This window comes from Gadus macrocephalus, chromosome 20 (assembly GCF_031168955.1).
Source record: "Gadus macrocephalus chromosome 20, ASM3116895v1".
Lineage (NCBI taxonomy): Eukaryota > Metazoa > Chordata > Actinopteri > Gadiformes > Gadidae > Gadus > Gadus macrocephalus.
Window position 1 is genome coordinate 22,071,261 of NC_082401.1, and position 284 is coordinate 22,071,544.

Genomic DNA, 284 nt, shown 5'->3' on the forward strand with positions numbered 1-284 from the left:
GATTGATGTTGGCTGACTAAAACTCTCTCCCGAGAAATATACATTCCCATTTGTCCAATCATTTCATTTCATTCTGCCATACCATCATAGGGATTGCGGTCTCCACACAGATTTGGGGAATTTGTTTTCATTATTCATGTCCTCTTTTTAGAAAATGGAATTAATATCGAGGAACTAGCCATCAATAGTCAATTTCAGTGGAGCTGTATTAACGTCACCATTTGATTCAGTTTTTCGCCGCTGACTTTGAAACGGGGCTGTGACTGCTATTCATTGATAGGCAT